General features: G+C 52.3%; 1 protein-coding gene across 10 annotated transcripts in view; it reads left to right on the plus strand.

The window, feature by feature from the left end:
• Positions 1-27,562, plus strand: part of PTK2B (protein tyrosine kinase 2 beta) — a 141,100-nt gene that overhangs the window by 42,168 nt on the left and 71,370 nt on the right. Inside the window, exon 2 of one of the 10 annotated variants that reach the window (XM_089777000.1) lies at positions 22,541-22,636. The exons of 8 other annotated variants lie outside the window; for them this stretch is intronic. The gene's annotated coding sequence lies outside the window, so the exon portion shown is untranslated. Of the gene's footprint in view, positions 1-1,635; positions 1,731-22,540; positions 22,637-27,562 lie in introns of those variants that run through there. One more of the 10 variants, XM_075923313.2, reaches the window with a different exon arrangement.

Here is a 27,562-nt window from a genome sequence, read left to right on the forward strand (position 1 = left end):
CCCTGGTACCGAAGGGGAGCTGAGTCACAGAGAGGTGAAGCATCTCTCCCAAGACCATGCTTGGTAGTTGTGGTGAGCAGGGACTTGCACCTATATCTACGCCAGCCCCCTGGCCACTTGGTTTGCCTTTTTGCCGGAAAGCTGCCAGACCTGTCCCAGCATCGGCGCAAGTCTGGGTCTCATCCGAGGCGCTTGGCAGAGTCTCATCTTCATTTCAGCCTTGCAAGGCTGTGGCAGCCACTCCGGGACACTGAACGGAGGCACGATGGTGGGAGGCAGCTGAACAGGTTTCAGGGACTAGTTTCAGATAGTTTCACAAAAAATACCGAACATGGGGGGCAAAAAATTGATTGAGAAAAAAAAAACCACCTTCACCAAAAAAAAAAAAAAGTCACGGTGCCTTTAAATCCCACACTCCTCACCCCCACCAGATGCGTTTTTTTTTTACCGGACAGAAGCCGCAAATACCAGACTGTCCAGGCTAATACTGGACACCTGGCAACCCTAGCAGGGACTGTTTGTCTCACCTGTATGGACCCGGGTTTAAAACTATGTCCTCACCTTGGCCACGATCCGGCTGGCCGCCTGCGTCACACAAGCTCGAAGCAAAGTGAACTGAGTTGAAGCCTGGCTGATTAGCCCACTCTGTGGGCTGGCTTAAGACCGACAGATTCTGGTGTTTGGGGGTGTGACGTAGTGGGGGTACCTGGCTGGTTTCTATGTGGCTGGCTCTGGGGTAACCCCCACTGGCTGCCGTGGGTACCACGACCCAGCAAAACAGGATGAGTCACTATGCAAAGGGATCTCTCAACCAGTATGGCCAGACACCCCCCCATGGAGAGGGACAAAGGAAGGTGGATGCTGCCCTGGCTGGGGGGCAGGGCTGGAAGAAGGTTAGTTAGTTGCTGTCTGAGAGCATGGAGGAGACAGCCTAGGGAAAGGGGCTGGAGTTTAGGGGCCCAGTCTCCCCCCATCTCAAGGGGGCCTGAAGCATCCTAGCCCAGCTCTGTGACCAGATTCCATCTGTGCTGTGCTGTATCCTGGAGAGGCAATAAACTTCCTCTATTTCACTGGCTGGTGCAGTCTGTGCCATTTCGGGGTGCAGGAGATGGGGGACCCCCAACGCGCTGTCACGGGGGGAGACATTTTCCCTACAAGAAGGAAGGAGCAGGGAAAACCAGGCTGAGGAAAAGACAATGAGTTGCTGAAGGAAAGGGGATAAAGAAAATAGGGATGTAAATGGTTAACGGGTTAATCAAGAAGCACCGCCCTGACCAGGTGATGCTTACCGGTTATGGTTAACTGGCGGGGGCAGAAGCTCTGGCTCAGTGAGGCTGGCTGGAGAGCAGCCCCCTCTCCCCCGTTTAAGCCGTTAACCGGTTAAACATGACATTTCACTGGCTAACAAATTAAATGTGAGTTGACATCCCTAAAAGAAAGACTCCGGGACCGTCCCGGTCAGGGAGCGTCTGCCCCACCCCGGTACAGTCCCACCTGACGGAGGGAGGGGAGTAGGTTTTGTAGCTGTCAGGTTAATCTCCTTCTCCCCTGGCCCTCGTGCAGGGAGGTTTTCCTCATGAGGCGGCTGCTGCGGCTGCACCCTCTCCGCCTTTGCAATATGCAAATTCCTCTCTGCACACTTGTGTGAGAAGGAAGGAAGTGTCTGTTTGGTCAGAGCAGGCTCCGCGGAGGGAGAGGCAGCCAGGCGAGCGGAGGCAGCCCTCTTGACAGTAAGTGGCACTTTCCTCACGCTGCCCTGGACGCTGGTGCCTTTTGCCCAACGTCTGCGTGAGCTCGGCTGGTGCTGGCCCCGCCAGGGCCACAAGGCGGGGGGCAGAGGGGGCTGGCTGGGGCGAGCGATACTCCGGGAGGGGGGCACAGTCAGACAAGAGGGTGCTGTCAGTGGAGTTGCAGCATGGCTGACTTTGGCCCTCCGTGTGTCTGGGGTCATGAAAGGAGCCTTGGGCTTTGAAATCCTCTGGGTATCTGCAGACCGGGGCAGCCGTGCGGTGAGCTTCCTGGGCACCGCGCTGGGCCTCAGCCCTCGGGGGACTGGATGCTGCCAGGGCTGCCTTCAGCACAGCCTTGGACCAGGCCTGGGCACGGCCCAAATAGCCCTTCTGCAGCTCTGGGATTTTGCCAGGGTGACCCCGTCAGCGCCACCAGGTGCAGTGGGCAGCTGTCGGTCTCAGGTGCATCCCAGAATCCTCTGCCCCATTGCCTGAGCCAGCCCACAGGACCGTTCGAGGGGGCCCTGAAAGCCCGGAGCAGGAAAAGGGGCAGAACTAGACATAGGGAGGGGGCGGGTTGCAGGACGAATACAGCAGGGGTGGATTGGGAAGGGGCAGTCCAGGGCTTTCTGGCTGAGAGGGATCTCTGGCTCCACAGCCCCTTCCCTCGTTGGCCTTCCTGCCGAGCCGGTGGGGGGAGCAGGCCGTGCTGAGGGGTGCCCACCAAGGGCCTGGTTGGGGCCCAGCCCCCATGGCACAGGGACTCAGCACCAGCAGAGACCGGAGTTGAACCCGTTACCGAAGGTTTGGCTTCCCACCGCCCGGCCCCAGGGGATGGGCGGCGAGCAGGCTGGGGAAGTGGAGGGCATGTCAGGGGACGGAGGAGAAAGCAGGGTGTTCCAAGCCCTAAGCTCATGAGCTCCGGGTTACCCTGCTAGCTAGACAGCTGTAGGGAGATAGCCCGGCGCAGTGAACAGACAAGGCCTGTCGCAGCAGAGCCAGGCTCACTGGATGAGGAGGAACGTGTAGGCAGAGCCTTGTCCTGCTGGGAGTGGATTTAACCTGGGCCCTAACTCAGTTATGCCAACATACGTTGCCCTGGCAGGCCGGCCTGCGGGTGTCTCTAGCTCCCAGCCCTTGGACGAGGTACAGCAGGGATACGACTGGAGAGCCTTACGCTCTTCGGTGTAGGGTGCCAGCTCGGCTGCTGCTATTCTGGGAGATTTTTTTTCCCCTAACATGAGGTAATGTTATTTTCTTAGAAGATCCTATTAAAATCTCCATTGCTTTCAGTAGTCACTGGGAGATTAACGCCGATTCTGGGAGACTCCTAGAGGGTTGGCAACCCTACATCTGTTCCATCCCAGGGCCCAGGAAGTCACATTTGGGCCCCAGGATGGGGGGACTGCAGAGGTGGCTGAAAATCCCCCAGATCCCTAGCTTAAGTGCAGAAAAGGAATGACCAAAATCAGAGCTGCTATATTTCAAGAGCTGAGTTTCCCCGATTCGTAGGGTTGCCAGATGTCCGGTATTCTACTGGACAGTCTGGCATTTGCGCTCTTTGTCTGGTAAAAAAATTCAGAAAATACCAGACATGTGCAATGTCCGGTGTTCTCTGATTTTTCCGGCTGCGCACCGGATGGAAGCCTGGCGTGGGCGGGGAGAGCGGCTGGGAGGCGGGGCCACAGTCGGCGCTAGGGGCCTGTGATTGTGCAGAAGACTGGCGAGGGGGGAGTCCCAGCCCCTCCCCTGGCCCCCACCAGGCTTCTGTGCAATCACAGGCTCCCAGCACCGATGGCGGCCCCGTCTCCCAAATGGGAGACAGGTTTGCGATCGCTGCTCTGGGGGGGCAGGCTTATTATCCCGCATTCCTTTTTTTTTTTTTTGCTCGACCAAAAAATACTCTGTGTCCAGTATTTTTTGGGAGACCATCTGGCAACCCTATCCCTGCATGGTGGAGGAAGGCCACCTTGAGGTTTTCAGTTCCACATCCAATCCCTGAAGCTACTCCCCGCCAGCCTATCTCCTTCCTTCAGAGTCAGGAGCGCTCAGGGGGAGCAATGCCCCAAAGCGAGTCCATAATAAATAAGAGTGCCAAGTTCTTACCATTTGCAGATCTCAGAGCACTTTACAAAGGAGGTCAGTGTCATTTCCAGGAAGGGAAATTGAGGCACAGAGAGAGGGTATAACAAGCTCTCTCAGCAGGCCAGTGTCAGAAACAAAAATAAAACCCAGGGTTCCTTCAATTTTTTCCCATCCATGTGCAGAATAACTTTTGTTATATGCACCAAGGCATCGTGCAGATGTGCACCACCAGCAGAAAAATATGCTATGGGCACTCTGCTAATCAGCTGGGCGACACTTGAATCTCTCCTGGGTGGCTGCCTACATACACAGCTTGAAGGGAATTCTGCTCCTGAGGCCTCCCTGGCCTAGATGAGGGTAGACAGCTCTATAAATTGGCTGCTCGCCATCAGACGTGCTTCCCCGCACAGTCCTCATCCTGGGGAGGTCGGAGCAGGCCAGAGAGCTCAGAGCAGCCTGGTCAGGACCCACAAGGAGACACGCCCAGCCCCCGTGGGTCAGGAGGACAAGCGGGGCAGTGTGACACGGAGCCTGGCCCGGGGAGAGACGAGAAAGGAGAGCCCCGCTGACACCTCGTGTCTGGGCACAGCAGCTCAGCCAATTGCCAGTGTTTATTTTAGGGAGGCACCGCAAAATAAAACGGAGCCGCGAGCTGGGAAGAGAAGGCAAAACCTCTCTCACTTGGAGCCCTGTTTCCCAACTTGGGCTCTGAGCAGCTACTACCCCTCCTTGTAGGAAATAGATGGGGGGAGGGGTAAAAGAACAGGGCATCAGGAACCTTTGGCGGCGAAATCCATGTGGACGTGGAATAAACTCCCAGTACTTGTGGTGGAAGATCCTCTTGCAGCTGGCCTGGACAGACCGCGCAGACGGAAGAGAACAAACATGCCTTGGAGCAAAGGGGTTGGACTGCATGGGAGCTCTAGATTATGCCTCTTTGGATCTTACGCTGTGTCTAGCCCTGCTGCGACAGCTAAAGGGACCGATTGCAGAAAGGCTCTTGTGGTGAAGAGACAGCTGCTGGGGTAGGTGTTGGGTTTGGGCTTATTTTGTCTCTGACTGTCAATTTAACTCATTCGCTTCTGCAGAAGAGGGAATGGCTAGTAGGATGAAATGCCCCTGCTATTTTAGGCTGGGGATTTGTCTGAGCAGCAGAGGGAACGTTGCTCAGATGGGAGATTAAGGCTTTGTAGATAGCAACCAGCACCTTGAATTTCACGGGGGTGTCTACTAGCAGCTCACGCAGCGCTTGGAGCACATGGGGCACTATCCAGTTGACAGCGCATTCCCCTCAGAAGGGTGGGCAGCTGCAGTACGCACTAGTCTGAGCTTCTAGGGCACTTCGGTGCTCAGTCCCAGCTAGCGCCCGCTGCACCACTCGCACCTAGGGCTCAGGATTGGCAGAGACAAGGACTCAGGAGCTGAATTGGAGGTGGGGAGAAGTCATGGTACCTTTCCAGCTCTGCCCACAAGCTTGTCTCCAGCCTTGCGAGATACCCAGTTGTGCAGATGTTCAAAATATGTGTCCCGAGGAGCCATTTGGGCCTGGATCCTGTGTGGCTGGAATGGGTCCTCAGTCTTGGCTGTTCCTCTGTTGGGCTTAGGTGCCCTGCTAGACTCCGCGGGCTTCTCCTCTCCTCAGTGGACATGCACAGCTCCCTCTGCTCATCGGGTGTGGCTTTGTGATGGCCTGCCTCTGCCTCCTCCGCTTCCTGGGGCTCTTTCTATCAGCTGCCCGCAGGCTTGATTTTGCCTAATAATGCCCTTTGCTCTGGGTGTAATTTACAGTACTGGCATCTAACACAATCTCCGTGCTCAGTTCTCCGCCCTTCCCCTGTGCTTGGTCTCTGCATCTCTTCCCTGCCTGGACACTCTACTTTCATCCGTTCCCAGTTGAGAGCTTTCCCGCCACTGTGGAGTCTGCTCTCCCTGACCCTCAGCCTTTTCCGGCTCCCTGGCTTTTGGGACCAAACCCTTCCCCAGCCACGGACTTCGCAGGCGTGCTGTGTAACTCCTGCTTAAAGCAGCTCTTCCCCAGGGGCTTCCTTCAGGCCCCTTTCAGCAGTTCTCTGGGAAAGCTCTCGGCAGCCCTCTGCCTGATTCCCTCGTCCCTTTTAATTCCTCAGCCGCTAACTGATCCCAGTCATTTGGGCATGAGACAGTGACAGGTGCTTTCCCCTTCGCACGGTGACAGCCAGTGGGCATTCGGGCTGCCACCCCTCCATGAACGGGTGCACTTGGCTCCCCTCAGAGCTATTGCTGCAGGCTGCCTGCAGACTCAGGCAAACACCACTCAGGTGAGACTCTGAAGGTTTAGTTCGTAGCCATGAGCACTAGAGCACGAAAGCTGAGATCCTGGAGAAGAAATGGGCATCTCGTAGAGGACACGGTGCTGCTCTAATTCAAATGCTGCAGATTCTGCAACTTAAAGGAGGGGCTGTTTTGAAGCCCTGCCTTGTTTTGAGGAGCGTGGAGCAGCACTGGGTGTAGAAGGACCCTTATGTGCAATCCAGGTGCCTTTGGTTGCTGGGAGCAGTGGTAGATTTAGCCGTCTCTTCTAGGTGCTCCTCTGTCAATTGGCCGTCCCAGGCAGGAAATAGGAGTTGATACAGAGCTAATCTAGCTAATACCTCTTGGGGAGTGGCCAGTGACCAGCAGCACACAGATCAGACTGAGCCCTGTGGGTAATCGCCAAAGGCATGTTAAATTAGAACCCATATCTCCTGACTCTCTGTCTGGCCTGTACTCGGACCACTAGACCATGCTTCCTCCAGCCAGTGGTACAAGGAAGGAACTGAGCAAAGGAAGTTTTAGGCTGAATATCAGGGGTGGAGCGCGCAAAATTGACTAGCCTTGGCCCCACTAGGCTCTGGTGTGCGAGGGAAATGTGGGGAGTGTCTTTCTGCTCCTCAGTTGGGGGCCACGTCAGTGGGGAGTTTGTTTGTTTGTTTTTTGCTTTTCATTTGTGTGTGGTCCCCGGCTGATTTTTTTGTGGGTCAGCACCCCCCCCTCCCCGAAAAAGGTCCCCCCCCCCCAACTTAAGAACTTCACTTAGAAAGGAAAAAACTGGGGAATAACCCGCCAGGCAGTGGTACTGATGGACAGGAGCTGTGGATTACTGTGAATCGCAGACTGAATATGAATAAGTGATGTGATGCAGCTGCCAAAAGGGCTAATGTCCTTCCGGGGTGTATTAACAGGAAGCTCGTGTGCAAGACACGGGAGGTAACTGTCCCCCTCTGCTCAGCATGGAGAGGCCTCTGCTGCAGTATGTGTCCATTCTGGCTGAGCAGCCCCAGCTGGGCTATTGGCCATAAGTCAAAGACAGCCACGAGGCAATAGTCATGAGTCGGGATCAGGGTTATTGGCAAGAATCGGGTCTGAGTGAGCCAGGGTCAGAGACTAGAGATCAGAGAGCAAGAGTAGGCCTAGCATCACAACTGACCAGAATTCAACGTGGTTGCCCAGACGACTGCCTGGACCGCTCTCCAAGGTGCAGTAGTGAGCTTTGGCCAATCAGAAGACCTCGGTTCTGTCACTCTGGACCCTGGGGCGGTACTTAATTCCCACAGTGCTCCTGGGAGGTAACTCTCTTCTTGGTGGCAGTGTGGGAACGTCAACGGTCCCTGGTGTGATGGAGCTAGCATGCAGGCCCATGGGTTTTAACGGACATTGGGAAAGCCTGGCTAACTCTCAGGGGCGTTAAGCTCCGGAATCGGCTTCCAAGGGAGGTGGTGGAATCCCCGTCATGGGAGGTGTCTGAGAGCAGGCTGGACAAACCCCTGTCAGGGATGGAATAGGTTTGCTTGGTCCTCCCTCAGCACGGAGGGGAGGACTGGCTTTAGACCCTCAAGGTCTCTTCCAGCTCTACATTTCTAGGATTCTTCCAGTCCCTCATAAAGCCACTGTCCTGTCCTCTTTCCCCAGGGGAGACGCGAAGGGGGTTGGTTTGGAATAATGGTAATGGTGCGCACATGTACTCGCGCACGTTTCCCCCGTGTTTATATCAGAGAAGGCAGGTCAACGAAATGCGCCTTGCTGTAGGAGTGGGAAGAGGTGGGGTGGCCCTCGGTTCCCGGAGGAGCCCGTTGCAGTCCCAGACACCCCTCTGCCTCTTTCCGCCCAGGACGGTTCTGTCTCCTTCCCAGAAGACCCCGGGGGTCGTACTGGTGAGCAGTCCGTTGTGTCGAAGGAGCAGTTTCAACCACCGGCTCCAATACATATTTTCTGTATTCCCTATTGGGGGGAGGGATAGCTCAGTGGTTTGAGCATTGGCCTGCTAAATCCAAGGTTGTGAGCTCAATCCTTGAGGAAGCCATTTAGGGATCTGGGGCAAAATCTGTCAGGGATGGTACTTGGTCCGGCTGTGAGAGCAGGGGACTGGACTCGATGACCTTACAAGGTCCCTTCCAGTTCTAGGAGACTGGCATCTCCATTCATTTCATTGGTCCCCGGCTGTGGAGAGGGGCCAAGACCTTGAATTTGGCTGTGTACTCTGTGGGATGAAGGTGTGGGGCAGTGGTCCCCAAACTCTTAACAGTCATACCCCACTGGCCGCTGTGCCCCCAGAGCTGGGAGCAGGGCTGGAGCCATGGCCAGGGACCCAGGCTGGAAGAGAATCTGCAGCCAGGGGTGGAGGCTAGGGGTGGGACAGGTGCAGGGAGTGAAGATACTGCTAAAGCTGGAGGTGGAAACAGAGCAGGAGGCAGGGCTATGACAGAGCGGGGAGTGGAACAGGGCTGGTAGGTGCTCCCTGTGTGGACTGATCTGGTCTTCCCCTGCTTGAGCATTTCTCTGGGGCATGCCCCCACGGTGTGAGGCCCATTAGGGTGAGCAGAGGTGTAGCCTGGGCTGTTGAGGAGACACGTGGCCAGGTTCTGTACTAGCTGCAGTTGCTGAAGCGGGGAGGGAAGGCTTGGTGGCCGGATGTCTTGCATTGCCGTAGTCCAGCTGAGAAATGACAAAAGTGTGAATTGCCGAGGCAAAGTCTTCATCCAGCTACGCCAGCCGAACGCTGAGGCCGGGGAGCATGCAGAAAGGGGTGTTGCTGTCACTAGTGTGTGTGATGCTAGGGATCTAGCAGAGTCGCCCTTTGAAGAGCGCAGGGATATGTACCCAAGTCAGGCTCAGGGCCGGGTTGCCGGGTTGCCGTCCTTTCGAAAGACGTTGCTGAAGGACGTTTTTCTTGTCACCTGCCGGTCAATTCTCACGCTGGCATTTACCTCCTCCAGGCAGCTCTGGGGGCTGATGGCCAGTAAAACCCCAGCCAATCAGAAGCCTTGCTAGGCCGTGCAGCTTCTGCAGCCAATAAGACTGCACTCGGGGGCAGACTGACTAAGGAATCAGGTCGGTGCTTTGGAAGCCTTTGGGTGTGGTGACTCGGCCCTGAGAAATCTCATTGGCTCTTGGAGTTAGGGGCGAAGCAGAGTAGCCAATCAGATTGTATGTAGATGAGTCATTCTGTTAGAACCAAGAAGTGGAGGATGGTGAGCACCAGACCCAGAGAGCGGGGGTGGGAAGTTTGCAGGCTGCACTGTGAGAACTCCCTGCTGCAGGCTAACCTGCGTATGGGACCCTGCATATGGGGCCTTGTAGTGACAGGGAGCAGCAGGGCTGTGTTCCTGACAGCAGCCAGCCCCATGCTGCACGCTGTGGGGGGAAAGCGTGCCACCGCTGATTGCCAGCCCCCTCCCATGGCTTCCCCAGCCCGCTGCTACCAAGTGCTCCCTCTCGGCTGCAGGAAACCACCTGTCTCCTTCCTGTTAACGTCAGCCGCAGAGCACCTGAGGTTCTGTAACGCTCCCCGTTGAGCAAAGGCAGGTGGAGAGGAGCAGCCCTGCCGACAAGGCGATCGTGGCTGACACAGGCTGGCGGACAGGGCCGGTTCTCCTCTCCTACACCCACTCCCCAGGCTGACACACTGCTTCCGTGGGGATTTGAAACCGCAGAGTTCACCAGCGCCAGCCCCCACCAGTGACTAACACAGGCAGCCTGAAGGGCAGTGGGCGTTAAAGTGGGGGCTGTTGCATTCATTTAGATGGAACCCAGGGCCCAAGGAGTTAAGGCCTCCGACGCTCGTAAAACAGTTGGAAGCAACATGCGGGGTCTGGCAAACAGAGACCTCTGCCTGCTGCAGCACCACGGCAAACAGCCGTGTAATGATAGGAGTTACTAGAGAGAACTTTCTGGGTGTCTGGCTGGTGAGTCTTGCCCACATGCTCAGGGTTTAGCTGATCGCCATATTTGGGATCGGGAAGGACTTTTCCTCCAGGGTAGATTGGCAGAGGCCCTGGAGGTTTTTCGCCTTCCTCTGTAGCATGGGGCGCCGATCACAGATGGAGGATTCTCTGCATCTTGGGGTCTTCAAAGTATTTGAAGGCTTCAATATCTGAGATATAGGTGAGAGGATTATTCTAGGAGGGGTGGGTGAGATTCTGTGGCCTGCACTGTGCAGGGGGTCAGACTAGATGATCATAATGGTCCCTGCTGACCTTAAAGTCTATGAGTCTATGGCTACGTCTACACTGGCCCCTTTTTCGAAAGGGGCATGCTAATTTTAAACTTTGGAATAGGGAAATCCACAGGGGATTTAAATATCCCCCGCGGGATTTAAATAAAGATGTCCGCCGCTTTTTTCCGGCTTGGGGAAAAGCGTCTTCAAAGTAGGAATAAGAGATCCTCTGGAATAGGGCTTTATTCCGGAGGATCGGGCCAGTCTAGACGCTTTTTTCCGGCTTTTCCCCAAGTCGGAAAAAAGCGGCGGACATCTTTATTTAAATCCCGCAGGGGATATTTAAATCCCCCGCGGATTTCCCTATTCCGAAGTTTAAAATTAGCATGCCCCTTTCGAAAAAGGGGCCAGTGTAGACGTAGCCTATGAGTCTAATCTCTCATTAAAGAGACCAAAAAGTAGGTAAGCGAGCGAAAGCCTTTGGACTGAGGCGTGTGAAGCCAGACGTTCGTATCAGCAACGACCCTTGCTCCCTTCCGCTGGAGAGAGCTTTTCGAGGGAAACACCATGCTGGCTTGACGGTCCCGTAGACGGTATTGAATGGGGCGGACTGTGCGTTGGGGGGTGCAGAGAAGTCAGCTGAGCAGGGCTGGAGGTGGGGTGACTTGCTGCACTTGTTACACATCTGAGCCCGTTTCTATGACACCAAACACAAAAGAGAGGAGAAAAAAGCAGCAGGCAGTAAACACAGCCCCTGCCGGTCAGAGCCCCACGCCTCGACTGTGCGTCGATAGGGGGCAGCCTGCCCACATCGCTTCCTGGGACCTGCGAATCCCAGCCCCACTGGTCCTGCAGTCTGAATGGCCGAGCTGCTGAGCAGCCGGCTGGCCCTACAGAATCCAGTGGCAGGCACAGGGCTTTGTGCCAGGGGTGGCATGTGGGGGGCACGGGCCCCTAACACTGTGGGTGGGAAGGGCAAAGGGTCAGAGCCTATAGGTGGCCTGGGGGACTAGCGGGGGAGGCGTGTGGTGCCCGCAGCAGGGATCGGGCCAGCCCCTGCTCCCGCTCTGCTCCTGGCTGTGTCACTCGGGAGGGGCGAGACCGCCTCCCTCACCTACCCGCACTAGCAGGGGGGAAGCAGGGCAGTGCACCAGGAGCCAGGGGAGTGGGCTGAGGCCGTGTCGTTCTCCTCCCGCCCCCCCGCTGCTGCTGGTGCTGAAGGTGGGGAGGTCTGGCCTCTGCTACCGGCACCAAGTGCCCCAGTAATACCCGGAGCTGTGTCGCTTGTGGGGGTGGGGTGCTTGGGGGAAGAGGTGGGGCATGGAGGGAGGGCATAGAGCAGTGTTGGGAAAGAGTTGGGTCCTGGGGTACAAGGAGGGTTGTCCTGGGCCTCCCCTGGACTAGGGGTGGTATGGGGAGTGGTCATTTGATCGCTGCTGTTTCCCCATTTCCCCTGGCCCTCCTCACCAGTTGCTCCTGCTTTAGGTTGCTCATGGTAGACTCTGTGCATCCCGCTCCTCTAGGGGCAGACCCCGGTTCCTGATCCTGTCCGGCTCCTGCCTCTGACCCCTGGTATCCTGACCCTGGGCCCTAACTCACAGTGCAGATCTCCAGCTGGTCTCTTGCTTCTGGCCCAGCCGACTTGTGACCGTGGAGTCTGGCTCTGACGACTAGATCCGGCTGCCCCCAGCCTGGCCATGGTGCCGAGGCGTGGATTCTCACTTGCTGCTGGAAAATAACATGTGGTTTTCTCAGCTCCTCTGAGACCAGGCAAACTGGTCCCTGCATCGGGCCGGGGAGGGCAGTGCGCTTAGCTGCCTCCTTCTGGTCACAGGCGTGCAGCCGTGTTGCAGAATACGCAAAGCACAATAGGCTAAGCCAGACAGGCGGAGAAATGAGAGAGAGGAAAGAAAAGCTGAGTGTGAGTCTAGCATCCCAGGGAGAGATTGGGGTTTTGCTGGTTGCGATGGCAGTGTCGTCTGTGCTCTTCTGGCCTGGAAATCATAGAACCAGAGAATACTAGGACTGGAGGGGACTTCGAGAGGTCATCGAGTCCAGTCCCCTGCCCTCATGGCAGGGCCAAATACTGTCTAGACCATCCCTGATAGACATTTATCTAACCTACTCATAAATATCTCCAGTGATGGAGATTCCACAACTTCCCTGGGCAATTTATTCCAGTGTTTAACCACCCTGACAGTTAGGAACTTTTTCCTAATGTCCAACCTAAACCTCCCTTGCTGCAGTTTAAGCTCATTGCTTCTTGTCCTGTCCTCAAAGGCCAGGCAGAACAAGTTTTCTCCCTCCTCCTTGTGACACCCTTTTAGATACCTGAAAACCGCTAGCATGTCCCCTTTTAATCTTCTCTTTTCCAAACCAACCAAGCCCAATTCTTTCAGTCTTCTTTCATAGGTCATGTTCTCTAGACCTTTAATCATTCTCATTGCTCTTCTCTGGACCTTCTCCAATTTCTCCACATCTTTCTTGAAATGCGGTGCCCAGAACTGGACACAAGACTCCAACTGATACCTCGTAGAGCAGAAGAATAACTTCTCGTGTCTTGCTTACAACTTTCACGGTTAGGCTGAAGGGGGTCCAGACTTCCCGGAGATGGTGGGAATGGCATCTGTGATGGTGAAACTTCCTTCCGTAGCCAATTTTTCATAGAGTCATAGAACACTAGGACTGGAAGGGACCTTGTGAAATCATCAAGTCCAGTCCCCTGCTCTCATGGCAGGACCAAGCACCATCTAGATCGTCCCTGATAGATGTATCTAACCTTTTCTCTTTAAGGACCCATAAAGGGAGTGATGGGAGGAATAGCCTCTCTCTTCATCATTTGGCCCACCAGCTAGGTTTCATATGTGACCCATCAGTTTTGTTTCACCGATTTCCAGTCCCACACGTCTCACCGTACAGGATAGTAAGTTACAACAGAAGGCTTTTTGTTTGTACTCATTCAGTCTGTCCCCACTTTTCACCTTTCGCTGTCGACGGTTGTCGATACACAAAATGGTGACATTTTATTAACTTTCCACAGCTGAGCTCAGCATTAGGGTAACTGTGTAAGTCCAGTTGTCACAGGGTGGGACACACACTGGCTTTTTTTCAGTGCAAATCTAGGAAAATCATGTATGTTGCAAAACACGGTGGGCAACTCCAGAATTCAGCCTGCTTTGCTCTGGTGCTGCAGGGTTACACAGGAGCAGGAGAAGTTGGGGGTCGGGGAGGAGGAAGAGCTAACCCTGTACTTTGGCAGGGTGTGTGCTCTGTCCCACTTTAGTGACTGGTGACTGGCCCTTCGTAGATAACAACCTGTTGCTGCTACTTACTAATGGAGCAACTCCTTTAGCTCAAATGGTTGCGTTCTGTATGGCAGTTCTGAAGATTTGGGGTTCGAATCTTTCTGACCTCTTCTGCGGTCAGTCAATTCCATGATCACGGTGGCTCTGACTTTCCACACCCAGATGGAGAAATTCCGCTTTGAGAAATCTGAAAAACACAGGCCCTGTCCCTTTAAACCCCCCTGCAGGGTGAAGAACGCTGTGTTCTGTAGGACAGGCGGGATTTTTAAGGGTCCCGACCTGTAATTACGTGTTCTTAGGACAGTGATTACATGGAGTTGCTTTAAAAAGCAGAACCTTGCAGCGTGGAGGAGCCGGCACGCAGCATCCTGGAAGAGTTCAGACGCACGCAGAGCAGCCAAGCCCTCTGGATTCTTTCTGTACAATGCAGCAGCACAATGCAGGCTGTAATTAGAGAGTGGCCCCTCGCCGATCAAAGCTGTCTCTAAGTGCTTTGCAAATGACAGCACAAATCACACCACTAGAGTGTAAACCGGGGGAAGGGACAGCCAGAACCTGCCTCTTAGTGGCAGCTCAGTTTAGTGCATTTTGAGCAAACAACTGTCACCCAACTAGGGATGTAAAATCCTGTTTAATCTGTTAGGTGGTCAAACGTAATGTTTAACCAGTTAGTTGAGTCAACAGGTGGGGAGGGGCTGCTCACCTGTTACAGGTGAGGCTTACTGGTTAACTGGTCAACCATTCACATCCCTAGTAAAAAATAGCCGAGTGGATGTCACAGTTTCAGGACAGTTGCATCTGTATTCCCTCTCGTGATCCCTCCCAGCTGTCACTTCTCTTGAGTGGAGATTTGCATCTTTCTCCCTTCTGACTGTGGGTTTTCAAGGCTACTCAGTTGCCTGGCGACGCTGCTATATCCCCCACAAGCCAGACTGCTTAAAAAGCCAGTGTTTGCACTTCGCTGGCGCTGCCCAATATCATAAGTTATCATAGAATCATAGAATCATAGGTCTGGAAGGGACCTCAAGAGGTCATCGAGTCCAGCCCCCCGCCCTCAAGGCAGGACCAAGCTCCGTCTACACCATCCCTGACAGATGTCTATCTAAACTGTTCTTAAATATCTCCAGAGAGGGAGATTCCACCACCTCCCTTGGCAATTTATTCCAATATTTGACCACCCTGACAGTTAGGAATTTTTTCCTAATGTCCAATCTAAACCTCCCCTGCTGCACTTTAAGCCCATTACTCCTTGTCCTGTCCTCAGAAACCAAGAGGAACAAATTTTCTCCTTCCTCCTTGTGACACCCTTTTAGATATTTGAAAACCGCTATCATGTCCCCCCTTAATCTTCTTTTTTCCAAACTAAACAAGCCCAGTTCATGAAGCCTGGCTTCATAGGTCATGTTCTCTAGACCTTTAATCATTCTTGTCGCTCTTCTCTGTACCCTTTCCAATTTCTCCACATCTTTCTTGAAATGTGGCGCCCAGAACTGGACACAGTACTCCAGCTGAGGCCTAACTAGTGCAGAGTAGAGCGGCAGAATGACTTCACGAGTTTTGCTTACAACACACCTGTTGATACAACCTAGAATCATATTTGCTTTTTTTGCAACAGCATCACACTGTTGACTCATATTCAACTTGTGGTCCACTATGACCCCTAGATCCCTTTCCGCCATGCTCCTTCCTAGACAGTCGCTTCCCATCTTGTATGTATGGAACTGATTGTATCACTCAACTCTTTCTAAGAACCTTTCTTCTTACGCAGAAACCCTGCTAAAAACAAGAACAGAACCTCCTCCCGTGCTAAAAAGCTCACGAGGCATCACCCCGGCTCCAGCTTCCGGCGCTAGTATATGTCAGTCCTTCAAAACCCACAGTTGGGTTTTCCCCATGGTTACACGTTCAGAAGTGTCTCTGACCCAGAATGCTGGCTGGCCAGAGCAGCTGTTTCTTTACACTGTCTGAGCCCTTGATCTCAGCCTTTACCAACAGGTGATCAGCTGACAAAACTCCCTCCCCTCTGGAGATTGCTTCAAAAGGCTGTTCTTTTGCATAACCAGAGTTGGGTAATTGATGTTATCCAGTCCTCTGAACGCCCAATCTCACTTGGTCACTCCTCCCCCTTGAGAGGTAATATACAACCCCAGCCCACCGAAGACATACAGTGGACCTCAGAAGCACTCAAACCAGTCAGAGGCAAACTCGGCTACTGAGTGGGCTGTATGAATGGCCCTCCTTCATCTCAGTGGGCTACAAGATTGTCATAACCAAGATGGCCTCCCGGGATAGGTCGTTTGGCTCACGGCACTCGCCTACCTAGGATTTGCAGGCAGGGCCGAATGAACCAGAGCAGTGCTTTGATTGGCTGCAGAGGGCACGCATAATTCTCACAACGTTGTGCGCAATCACAATGTTGTGTGCAATTTGTAATAGTGATCGGGGAAAAAAACTCTGATATGGATGAAAAGCAGCAGAATCTGGCAACCCTGTGCCTGGATAATGGTAAACAAGATATCTTGTGGGCCACACATCCCTCGGGTCGCAGGTTGCCCATCGCTGACTTAAACATAACTCAGGGCTGTCTCCCAAGTGGCCGGCCCTTGACATATCTGTTACAGTACCTCTGGCTTTAGCACCATGAGCAGGGAGCAGGGTCCCTGGCCTGTTTGTACAGCCTGCCTTGCCCCATCCAGCCATGCTGCAGTCATTCCCTGGACTCCAACATGGGCAGGCCCTTTCCCACAGCATCTTCCTGGCAATGTGACAGAGTGCATCCTTGAGCATCTCGGGTCCGCCTCCTGGCGCCCGTTCTAACAGAGCCGCGACCATGTGAGAGCTTGTGCTGGGAGCAGGGCTTGCTCATGAGCTCGGCTGTACTAGACACAGGCGCTCTTAGCGCTTGCACGGGTGAGGTCGTCTACTGGCAGCAGTATGGTACTTCTGTGGCCACTAGATGGCGACAAGACTGTACCTGCCCTGCCTAAAACCAGCGCTGATGTTTTCTTCCCAGTGGGGCGCCCGGTGCACAGACGCCGCAGCCCTGCCACTAGCGAGGGGCTGACAACACGAGACTCAATGCAGGCTAGGAGAGCGGCTGCTGCTGGGACAAAAAGCTGGGGTCAGTTCTGAGCTGGAGACAGAGCCATAAAGTCAACACAGACCGCACTAGGGTCTCGACATGCATCTTGCATGGTGTGGGTGGGAGCAGGCCGGGGCTATAAGCCAGCTTCGGGATTGTTTCTGTTGCATGTGGTTCCATCTACACGGCAGGTTTTTTGCGGAAGAGGAAATGCAAATTGAGTGCTCATTTGCATATCTCACACTCTCATTTGCATATCTTCTTCCAATCCTTTTTACAGAAGAGATTTTTTGCAATAAAAAGCCCTGTGTAGATGGGGCCATTTGTTGGAAAAAACCCTTTTTGCGCAAGAGCCTGAAAACTTAATTTTTTGAGGACTATGGAATCTTGCACAAAAGGGTTTTTTTCTGACAAATGGCCCCATTTATACGGGGCTTTTTATTGCAAAAACCTCTTCTGCAAAAAGGATCGGAAGAAGATATGCAAATGAGTGCTCCATTTACTTTGCCTCTTCTGCAAAAAACCCACAGATAGACGTAGCGTGTCAGTGCCACACCTGACAACAGAGCCCCTTCCCGTGTGCTAATTGTGTCCTCTTCAGGGTGGAATAAGGTCAGTATTTTGAGGGACTAATTTGGAGAGAAACGAACAAAACCAAAACCTTTTTTGGCCAAAGATTTCCGTTATTTTTCCCCCCAGTTTTTTTCCCTAGGTGAAAATGTTTGATTTTCTGGGGTTTATCACTCATTTCTCTGCCTCCCTCCCTCCCCTACTTCCTTTGTACAAATGGAAAATGGTGGGGGAGGAAGGGGAAAAAAGGGGGGGGCAACCACTCGAACACGGAGCCCTGAACGCTGGGCATTGTTGTTTCGACTCCCATTGAAATGAAACATTTTGTTCTGATAAAAAAAAAAAAACGATCGAAACGTTTCCAGTGAGACGACAGTTTTTGGAAAATGTGTAAGAGTGAAAGCCATTTTTTCCTCCCTCTCCTTCACTTCCACTCAAAGGGCGTTAAAGGACCACGTCCCTTATTTGTATCCATCCTGGTATCCATCCTTCTGAGAGCATAGCCTGAAGATTTGTATAGAACTCACTAATGGAAACGACCTATCCAGTCCTTTCCATCTTGCCCTTCCTGCATGGCAGAGGAGGAAAATAGAGTACAGGCAGTCCCCGGGTTACATGGATCCGACTTACATCGGATCCCTACTTACAAACGGGGTGAGGCAACCCCGCACTGGCTGCTTCCCCCCAGCAGACCAGGGAGACGCGAAGCTAGCGCCCCTTCCCCAGCAGACCAGGGAGACGCGGAGCGGCTTTTCTCAGCAGACACCTCAGCTTGAGAATAAAGGACTGAGGGAAGTGAGGTGTGGGAGAATAAAACTGAGCTCTGGAGAAATGTTTGGCTAGAGTTTCCCCTACAATATGTACCAGTTCCGACTTACATACAAATTCAACTTAAGAACAAACCTACAGTCCCTATCTTGTACGTAACCCGGGGACTGCCTGTAGATGTTCTTTGTCCACTGTAGCTTTAAATGTTCTACACCAGCGTTTCTCAAGCAGTGGTACGAGTACCCTTAGGGGTACTCGAGAGAAGTCTGGGGGTACGTCAACACAACTGAAATTTGGAGAAAACGGAATTTTTATTTTAACTTTTACAGCGTTTTATTATTTTTGTACTTTTTACACCCAAAAATTTAATTGCCCGCCTGGCTACGATTAAGTTGTTTCAACAAATGTGTTGCAATGGTAGAAAGAAATGGTGTGTGTCTCAAAATTGTAGGTACTGTTGTTGAAAAAGGGGTATGTTATAAAAAAAAGTTGAGAAACACTGTTCTACACAATCAGATTCAACTGTTCTCTGTACTAAATCTCACCAGTAGCATGCACGAGCTGGTATCCCATCTTCGTTCTCCTTGGCTCCGTTGCATCCAACAGGCAAACGCCACACTGTTGGCAGCAGCCTGGGAGGGTATCTCCACACTGCAGTGGGATACAAGCTCCCTGCAGGCTGGGTAGATACAGCTGTGCTAGTGTGGCCCAAGTCAGCATGCCGACAATAACAGCCTGGATGTTGCTGTTTCAGTGGCGACAGAGGCTAGGCACCCAAGCTGCCGTCCAAGCCCAGTGTCCATGCTGCTGTTTTTAGCACGTTAGTTTGATCTGTGGGCCATGCACTCCCAAAAGGGACTAAATCCATCGCGTGGGAACCAGATGTTACAAGACACAACCCAGTGAGGTCCTGCTAACTCCACTGCAGGTCACGGGAGAGTGTGTGTGTGTGGGGGGGGGGGGGGGGATGCAAAGAAAGACCCACCGGGAGCTAAAGCTGAAATTTACATGGGAAAAGGGGCACTAAGATGTGGATTTTTGCCAGCTGTTCATGCTGCAGCAGGGCTAAGAGTCCTGGGCAGGATTGGGCTGTGTTGGAGTAACTGTTGTGTGATACCAGAATCCAAAGACTGTCCCTGTCCCGTTGCCTTCCCCTCCCATGGCCTGATTGGTTGAGGCCACCTCGTGCTGCAGTCTGGTACGAAGGTCCCATCCATGGTCATGCTGTGTCAGCCAAACGGCCTTTCTTGAAGCTAGGCATGTGCCTAGAACAAGAGAAAAAGAACCTAGGACCGGGTGGCTAACCTATTTAACAGAGAGAGCCGAAACAACAGTGGAAAAAATGCGAAGAGCCACACCAGAATTGTCAAGCAGGAAAAAAAAAAAAAAAAGGAGGTTGCCCCTTTAAGAAACAAGCGTAGGCTTTTTGGCCAATCAGGTGCCCATTGATGGCTGCCATTTTGGGTGCCATTTTGAATCGTCACCCCAGTGAGCACAGGTCCATGTTCTCCAGCATCCTGTCTCCAGCTGCAGCCCATATTGTAGCTTCAGAGGGAGATGGGAGCTCAACCAGTGTCCTCTGTCGTCCCTTGTAATTGCAGGGAATTGATCCCCGTGTGGGAAAGAGACCTGATACATGATCCTCTCTCCTCGCTCCAGGGAAAGACAACCCATCATCACTCCAAGGACCCCACCAGGCTGCCCAGGGGAAGACTTTTTCCTGTCTCCAAATTAGTGATGAGCAAGACTCCGCCTGGTTGAACACCTGTTCCCATGTGTGAGCCAAGACCGTGGTATCCAAGTCCCTCTTCCTTCCACCCAGTCGGTCTCCCTCGCATCCATCACCGTGGCACCCGTCCACTACTGCCTGTCACTCGTCTTGAGTTCCCAGCGCTAAGTGGAACCAGGCTCGCGAGCCGCAAACCCGCCGTGGAAACAACTCTCGGATGAACCGTATTGGTTTGGTCAGTTGGTTTATTCTGCAGACGTCCTGGGGGCTTCGCACCTCACTCAGTTGCTGATCTGCGATTAGTTGTCTTGGGCATTAATGAAGGCTCCCCATGCTTGTTAGTTGCGTTAACCGAGTGTGGGATGTGCCTGTGCACCTAGAGGCAGTAGTGTGCGTGTGGGCTGCCGTTTGGATTTGGAGGGGCTCAGTCATTTCTCTGTTACGTGGTTCATTTGCCAAGAGAGAAACGAGAGGAGAGGCAAAGGGGCAGGGAGATTTCTCCTCTTATTCTCCTGCTGGCCTCATCTGGGCTTTACTTTCCCATATGGACCCTCTTCGAGTTTTTCTTTGCATCTAGCCCAGGGGTGGGCAAAAGGGCCTCCCAGGGCCAGATCCAGCCCGCTAAGTGGGTGGATCCAGCCCACAGAGGCCCTGCCGCTTCCCCGCCCCCAGGCCAATTAGGATCTGGGGGCAGAGGAGCGCGCAAAGGTTTCTTCACCTTGCCAGGAGCAAGCGGCACTTGGAAGCTTTCAAGGGCCATGCAGGGTGGGGACAGAGCGGAGGAAACGTCACACGCTGCCCCGCCCCCAGATTCTGATTGGCCTGGGGGTGAGGGAGCATGGGAAGTCTCCTTCCAGCCAGGGGCATGGGCACTCCGGGGAAATGGGGGACAGGGGCAGGTGGGCAAAGGTTTTCCCTCACTCCCAGACCAACTGTGTTCTAGGGGTGGGAAACCTGCAAGTATCCCGGCCCCACCCTTCTGCTCAAAGCCCTGCCCCTTCCGGAGTGGCCCGGGGCCACTCCAGAAGTTTTTGAAGTGGTCCCCAGCAAGAAATTATTGCTCACTCCTGATCTAGCCTGTTCCCCTGGAGTAGTTCTTAGCCCTTTACTCAGTCTTTGCTGGTCTGTGTCTCCTGGAGCCGGCGGTCGCAGGATCGTGCCCTGCTGGGGACATCATAGACCACTTGTTGCAACAGTGTCCTCGGTCTACACCTTTCTCTTCTGGGAGCGGATGCAGCGCTGGAGGATGCTGAAGCACAGGGGTTATTTGTAGTGCCGATGTACAGCAGACAGTAGCCCTGCGAGCTTCCCTCCCATCATCACACCCGTACGCTTCACTCGCGATACAGGCAGCCATGCTCACAGTTGGTAGCTCATCCTCTAAACTGGGGATGGGCAAACAGTTTTGCCAGGGTTCCGGTTTGCCAGGGTTTTTCTTCCTCCCTATTGACTCTTCTCATGCACTATGTTGTACCAAAAAGGGCTCTAGTCCATTGGTTTCCAATAACATTGGAAACCAGTTGACTAGAGCTTTGCCAAACCAATTGATTTAGCTGTGCCAAACCAGAGCACTACTCCACGGCTGTGTCTAGACTGGCTAGTTTTTCCGCTTTTCCGGAAAAACTTGCCAGTTGTCTACACTGGCTGCTTGAATTTCTGCAAAAGCACTGACTTCCTACTGTAAGAAATCAGTGCTTTTTGCAGAAATACTATTCTGCTCCCGTTCAGGCAAAAGTCCTTTTGCGCAAAACTTTTGCGCAAAAGGGCCAGTGTAGACAGCTGAGATTTGTTTTCCGCAAAAAAGCCCCGATCGCGAAAATGGTGATCGGGGCTTTTTTGCGGAAAAGTGCGTCTAGATTGGCATGGACGCTTTTCCACAAAAAGTGTTTTTGCAGAAAAGCATCCGTGCCAATCTAGACGCTCTGTTCCGGAAATGCTTTTAACGAAAAACTTTTCCGTTAAAAGCATTTCCGGAAAATCATGCCAGTCTAGACGTAGCCTACATGTCTCCGTTTTACTGAGGAACAATCCTTATTCCAGGCTTATCCTTTATTTCTGGCTCATCTGGGCTCAGACTCTTTCAACATCCGTGAGGTTATGTCAGTGCTGAGGACTGTACCCGATTTGGTGGTTCTGTCTCTGTTCTGTTTGGTTTTGTGAGAGCAGTCCCGTTCCGTTTTCCTGGTGCGACCAAACCCTGAACTTGCTTAAAGTTATGATAAGAGGAAGCTGCACACTGAATTTGGTAGTCCTAGCTCTTACCCTTTAAGAGGAGTTCTTGATCAAATAGACAGACAAACTTCTGAAATATATAGTAGATATGTTCCCTATTTATGTACTTCTACGCAGTAATCAAGTCATCCTTTACCCCTCTCTTTGTCAAGGTAAGTAGATGGGCTATGTCTACACTATGACTTTGGCCGGAAGAGGCAATGCAAATGAAGCGCGGATTAGCATTTTCTCACGCTTCATTTGCATAATCTCTTCCGATCCATTTTTGCGCAAGTGGTTTTTGCACAAAAACAGGCCGTGTGGACGTTGCCTTTTTGCGCAAGATCCTTATACCTCCTTTTTTGATGCGCTAGGATCTTGCACAAAAGGTTTTTTTTTGCGCAAAAAGGACACGTCCACACTGCTTGTTTTTGCTCAAAAACCCCTTCCGCAAAAATGGATCGGAAGAGAATATGCAAAGGAAGCACGAGAAATTGCTAATCCACGCTTCATTTCCATTGCCTCTTCTGGCAAAAGCCATCATGTAGACGTAGCCATAGAGTGCTTCAAGTCCATCATGGTAATAAGACATATCTTTTAATCCTTTAGTCATTCTCCAGGGTTTTCTGTGACAGCCTTGATCGTACAATTCAGAGTGCTGTGTCAGGATGAGGCGGGGAGATGTTTCAAAGACCCAGATGGCAGGTAGGTAGCCAGTGCATTGGAAGTCAATGGGATTTAAATACCTCCATGCAAAACAGTTGAGTCCCAAAGAGGGATTTGAACAAGGGCGGGGGAATAGAGGGTTATATGGAGCAGAGCTAGGAAGGCATACTGGGCATTGTACATGAAGATTGGTGGAAGCAGAGGGCCAAAGAGCTAGACTGACCGCATGGACAGGCAGGGAGGTGATACCCTACAAGGCTGCGTAAATCTAAATTCGTTATTGCTATTAACAGGGCTTGACAAACAGCGGCGAAAGCCGCTCGCCAGCCCCGCACTGCGCATGCGCAAGAGCCACATTGCGCATGTGCGTGCCGCCGGTAAACGGGGCGCGTGGCTGAAATCTACTCGCCACGGGCGAGTAGATTCTATAGTTTGTCAAGCCCTGGCTATTAATGTCCAAACGTTTGGAAACATTTCAGCATCTGAATCGTATTGAGGTTCAGCCATGTCTCCTTTAAGTAGAACCTAATGATTTGTGTATCAGGTTCACAACCAGTGCAACACAAGCAAATGCAACAACAAGGTGTTTGAACAAAGATTCTTTTGATGCCCCAAATGAATGCTTGCGCTAAGCCTTTAGTTATCGTTGCTTGAGGGACTGCTGCTATCCAACGCCCAGAGAATGGGGCTTGAGGCATGTAGCGATGGGTACGAGCCAAACTTTGGATCGAGATTAGAACATCGCGCCTCCGTCTGAAAAGTTTGGTGGTGGCGTAGCCTGTGCCAGACTGCCGGAGAGAGAAAATGCGGAGAACCAGGGGGGAAGGGAAGGAAAGATGATGAACCTGTGGTGCTGGGGAGGTGATACTGCTAGAGCAGCGGTGCGCAACCCGGGGTTCACAGCTGCCTTCGTGGGGGTCGCAGCACTTGGATCCGGTCTGCTGCTTTTCCTGGCTTCTCGGCATCCGACGCACATGCGGCAGAGGCAAGGGGAGTGGCAGGAGAGTGGCCGCAGCCCGACAATTAAAGGGGCCGCTTCCTTTTTTTTTTTTTTGTTCCGTTCCACCAAATTCAGCGGCCCCTGTGGGGGTCGTGAATGAAAAAAGGTGGCGCACCACTGCGCTAGAGAGATGGAGAGCGGTCCAATTTTAGGATTAAATTGCATTCCCAAATCCCAGGCACTCGGGGAGGGGAAAGGGGCGAGCTGAGATGAAGACATAGGAGGAGACTTGGGTGGACCAAAGCCACAACCTGGGGTGAGCAGATTTGTTTAAAACCAGGCATTATGTGAAATAATGTACCCCCGACTGCCCCTAATGAGTCAGCAAGCACTCTGGTGCATTGACGCTGCTGGTATAATGTCGTCAGCAGATGGGAGGGCAGCCCAATTAGGGTCAGTGGGGGGTGGGGTTTGCATTATTCCTTGCTCAAAGCCCCAAAGAGCACACTCTGGTATAGAAATTAAAATAAAACCAGCCCTTGGAGCAGGCTGGCTGCTGGGGGGTGCAGTCTTTTGCTGCACGCAACTGGGGCTGGGGTCGGGGTCATCTGTTCTGTTTGCCTGCAGACCAGGGCCGGATTAAGACCTTTAGAGGCCCTAAGCACTGAAAAGATTATGGTACCCCCCCATACATAATTCAAAATAAAAACAATCCTATACTGTAAAATCTCTTTTTTTTGTGTGCCCCTGCTTTGCTGGTGCCCTAAGCACATGCATAGTCTGCCTATTGGGTAATCCAGCCCTGCTACAGACTGAAGGTCAGCTAGAACTATAGTTCATTCACCAAAGTTAACAAACTTCTGCCCCCTGCCTACTCCTACCACCCTGCTGCCGTGACCTCAGTGCTTTCTGAGGGCACATGAGGCTGCCCCGATAAAAGGCGCTGCTTCTCCTCTCAGGGTCAGAAAATGATTTACAAAGGCGATCAAGAATGATCCTTTCCCTAGTGGGTCAACTGAGGCATGGGATAAGGAAGGGGGTTGTTTCAGCTCACCCAGTGATTCAGTGGCAGGACTAGGAACAGTAAAACCCCAGTCTCCTCCTTCCCAGGTACCTTAAACACAAGACCCCAGTAAAGCAGGAGCAATCGATCACACTTCTGAGCAGAGGATGCTCGGGCAGTCACGGTGGGCTGGTGAACAGTGGGCAAGAGAGCCTTTTGTTTCTAGGTTGCGGGTTCAAATACAGCCAGTGCTATTTGAGAATGATTGAAGGTGTGGAAAAAATCCCATAGAAAAGGAGCTAGAGAAGGTGTCCTGGGGACTTCCCTGTGCTCTGTCTCCCAGTGCAAGAGCAAAGAAAGATGAAACGGAAAGGTGGCAAATTCAAAGCAAGAAAAGGGAATACTTTTTTACACACGGTGCAGTCAGCCTTTGGAACTCCTTGCCACAAGATATAACTGAAGCCAGGAGCATAGTAGGATTCAAAGAGGGATTGGGCATTGCCATGGATAACAAGGAGATTCAGAAAAACGAGTAGTCCTGTAGCACCTTAGAGCCTAACAAAAATATATATAGTATCATGAGCTTTTATGGGCAAAAAACCCTCTTGCGCAATGCTGTTATTCCTGAAAATAATCAGCGTGACGGCATTGCGCATGAGGGTTTTTCTTGTGCAAGAAGGGGCAGTGTAGACAGCCCCTTGCAGGAGGCATAAGGGATCTGTCGAAAAAGGCTTTCTTTCTTGACAGATCCCCCTCTAGACGGCCGCTTTTTGCCGACAAAGTGCTGAGTCGGCAAAAACGGCGGCCATTTTTATGCAAATGAAGCACGGGATATTTAAATCCCCGCTTCATTTGCAATGTCGATCTCTCTAATCTGCATCCCTCTGCCGACAGAGGGATGCAGGCTAGACATACCCTAAGGTGCCACAGGACTAATTGTTTTTAAAGTTACAGACTCACACAGCTACCCCCCCCAAGTGATTCAGTGTTAGAATAAAGACGATTAAGCCCCCCCCCCCATCCTATCCAAGGTTTGAGAAGAGAGTCTAACCCCTCCTGCATCAGGCTCTAACTCCTAGGAGTAAAGAAAAATCTTTCCCTGTGGTCATGTTATCCCATTGCTGCCTGCGATAGGGTTTCTCCTATCTTCTTCTGAAGCAGCCAGTACTGACCAGGGAAAGGGTACAGAGAAGAGCGACAAGAATGATTAAAGGTCTAGAGAACATGACCTATGGAGCCAGGCTTCATGAACTGGGCTTGTTTAGTTTGGAAAAAAGAAGATTAAGGGGGGACATGATAGCGGCTTTCAAATATCTAAAAGGGTGTCACAAGGAGGAAGGAGAAAATTTGTTCCTCTTGGTTTCTGAGGACAGGACAAGGAGTAATGGGCTTAAAGTGCAGCAGGGGAGGTTTAGATTGGACATTAGGAAAAAATTCCTAACTGTCAGGGTGGTCAAATATTGGAATAAATTGCCAAGGGAGGTGGTGGAATCTCCCTCTCTGGAGATATTTAAGAACAGGTTAGACAGACATCTGTCAGGGATGGTGTAGACGGAGCTTGGTCCTGCCTTGAGGGCGGGGGGCTGGACTCGATGACCTCTTGAGGTCCCTTCCAGTCCTATTATTCTATGATTCTATGACCACAGCAGGAGACAGGATACCTGTCTCCCCTGTCCCTTTCCCATTACGGAAAGGATGTGGATGCATTAGAGAAAGTCCAGTGTGGGGCAATGATTTGGGGGCTGGAGCACATGCCTTAGGAGAAGCTAAGGGGTTTGGGCTTGTTTAGTCTACAGAAGAGTGAGGGGGAATTTGATAGCAGCCCTCAACTAAGACTGAGAGGGGATATGGCACCGGTTTGCTAGTATCTAAAAGGGTGTCACAGGGAGGAGGGGAGAAAATTGTTCTTCTTGGCCTCTGAGGATAGGACAAGACACAATGGGCTTAAACTGCAGCAAGGGAGGTTTAGGTTGGACATTAGAAAAAAGTTCCTAACTGTCAGGGTGGTTAAACACTGGAATAAATTGCCCAGGGAGGTTGTGGAATCTCCCTCTCTGGAGATATTTAAGAGCAGCTTTGACAGACATCTGTCAAGGATGATCTAGGCCAGTGGTTCCCAAACTTTTTGGCATCACATCCATTTTTTGAGAAACCCTCATGCCCTTCCCCCCCAATAGCAGCAAAACTTGTTGAGCAAAAAAAAAAGGGGGGGGAACTGACTGGGGCCAAAAAACAAAAGTAGCAGCAAAACGTAGTGGCGGGTATTGAGGGGCAGGGTGGCTGGTTCGCCTCGGGCCCCCTTGGAATTTCTTCACCTCCCCCCAAAGGGCTACACCCCCACTTTGGGAACCGATGATCTAGACAGTGACTGGTTCTGCCATGAGGGCAAGGATCTCTTGAGGCCCCTTGCTGTTCTAAGTGTTCTATGATTCTATACCTGAAGGGAGGTTCCAAAGAGGATGGAGAGAGGCTGTTCTCAGTAGTGATGGATGGCAGAACAAGGAGCAATGGGCTCAAGTTGCAGTGGGGGAGGTCTAGGTTGGATATTAGGAAAAACTATTTCCCTAGGAGGGCGGTGAAGCACTGGGATGGGTTCCCTAGGGAGGAGGTGGAATCTCCATCCCTGGAGGTTTTTAAGTCTTGGCTTGACAAAGCCCTGGCTGGGTTGATTGAGTTGGGTTGGTCCTGCTTTGGGCAGGGGGCTGGACTTGATGACTCCTGAGGTCTCTTCCAAGCCTACAGTTCTGTGACCGTATGGGCTAATTGCTGTGATGGGCCTATGATGATCCGAACTCGCTTCCCAAGTGGTTGCTTGGTGGCTTAGTGAAATGAGTTTGATGGGTCTCAGTCCAGGGTGGCGTGGCAGCCACCTCCTCAGTGCAGCTGTCACCATGCACGTTATTTGGGAACATCCATGGTGAGGCCCCTCAGTGCTGAGCTCTGGATGGTGGATTCCAGCCTTTACAGGGAGGTCCGTGTGTCAGAGCTGGGGGCAGATGAGGAGTGTGCCCATACGGGTATT

The sequence above is a fragment of the Pelodiscus sinensis genome, chromosome 3 (genome assembly GCF_052426305.1).
Source record: "Pelodiscus sinensis isolate ZL-2025 chromosome 3, ASM5242630v1, whole genome shotgun sequence".
In the NCBI taxonomy this organism is placed as follows: domain Eukaryota; kingdom Metazoa; phylum Chordata; order Testudines; family Trionychidae; genus Pelodiscus; species Pelodiscus sinensis.